This window comes from Monoraphidium neglectum (assembly GCF_000611645.1).
Source record: "Monoraphidium neglectum strain SAG 48.87 unplaced genomic scaffold scaffold00580, whole genome shotgun sequence".
NCBI classification, from domain to species: domain Eukaryota; kingdom Viridiplantae; phylum Chlorophyta; class Chlorophyceae; order Sphaeropleales; family Selenastraceae; genus Monoraphidium; species Monoraphidium neglectum.
The window spans coordinates 7672-9131 of record NW_014013048.1 but is presented as its reverse complement, the minus strand read 5'-3'; positions in this window follow the sequence as shown (position 1 = coordinate 9131).

Genomic DNA, 1460 nt, shown 5'->3' with positions numbered 1-1460 from the left:
GCCACGCCGACCTGATGCCGACAGAGAATCGCAGGGTGCGGCCTGCAAGATGCAAGCCATCCCATTTATATATGTCCAATCTCTAAGCATCAATGCCCCTTCAAAGCTGGCAGCTCGAGCCTTCGTGGTGACTGATGATCTGGGGCTACAGTTCAAAGGGTGCGATGCCAGTTGATCTCCATTTGCTCCGCATGCCACCACAAATCAGTTGTGATGTCCACCCTACTGTTTCACTTTTGCTGTTTCTTCCAATACAGCCCGCCAGGAACGCCAACAAGGTCTGCGGAGCCTGTCATGCCCACTCCGCTGCGCACTCGGGCCCTCGCCCGCTTCGATGTGCTATTCACATTCTCAAGTAGCTTGTATAGTGTCCGCCGCCCCGCACAATACCCTTCTGGGACGTAGCAGCCATGCACATCTCAACGGTGCACTCTTGAACGAGAGCCGTCAGGGATTCAAGTGGCCTTGGGTATGAGCCACGATTGAGACGTGTATCAAGCATGACTGCGGTGCCCAAACCCAAAGCGCCGCCACGATCTGCACTGGCGGCTGCCACCCACACGCTGCCTCCCATCCCCTGCCCATACCTGCAGTGCCATCAGCTTCTGGGGCAAGGCCCGGCTAGGACCACACTTGCATAATACATCTCAATGCCAATCAGGTGTGGCAGGTCGAATTATCGACTCGAAGTTGTCGCGGCTCGCTGTGGCTTGCACCAACGGCAGGCACTGCTGCTTTGAGCCTGCAGGGTGCTTGGAGGCAGGGTGCTGTGTGGGTGTTTCTGGTGCGACGCACGGCTGCAAATGTGTTGGCGTACATGCCTGCACTTTTCGGCAGGATGCGCCTTGAGCTGGAGTGCAATCTGTGCTGCCATGTCTGGCAACTTGGTCGACTGACATCGTCGGGCCTAACTTGCCCCTTTCGTCCCTGCCCTCGCCTCTCCACCTGTCTCACGGCCAGCATATTTTGCTACTGTCCACAGCGCCGGCAAGTCGTCCCTCCGACTCAGGGTCACAAGCGACGAGCGCCTATGACGTGGTAAGAGTGGGCGCCCCGTGGGGGGCATCCTGCAGGACGTTGCCTACGCACATCGACGTGATATCACCCTAGGTGTTGCATGAATCTTGCTACTTCCTCGTTTTGAAATGTTGCAGGTGACAGCGCGCCCTGCGGCATGCTCGGCCCTTGACAAGTCAGCTTTCTTGTTGCGGCATTCACTCACAGCTGCGGCATTCACTTTGATGTTGCTCGCCCCCATTGCTCGCCCTGCAGCCTTGCTTTGAAGGGCAACAACGCTGCGCAACATGCTCCACCACAAGCCCACAACCGCACAGCTTATGGCCGTTGGCCCGTCGTTCTGTGCGAAAGCGTTGCACCCAACCTATGAGGTGAGGTCAAGCGCTCATTTGTCAAGTGCACATTGAGCTTTGCTTAGGGCGTGGGTTGTGAGTGCGTTGTGG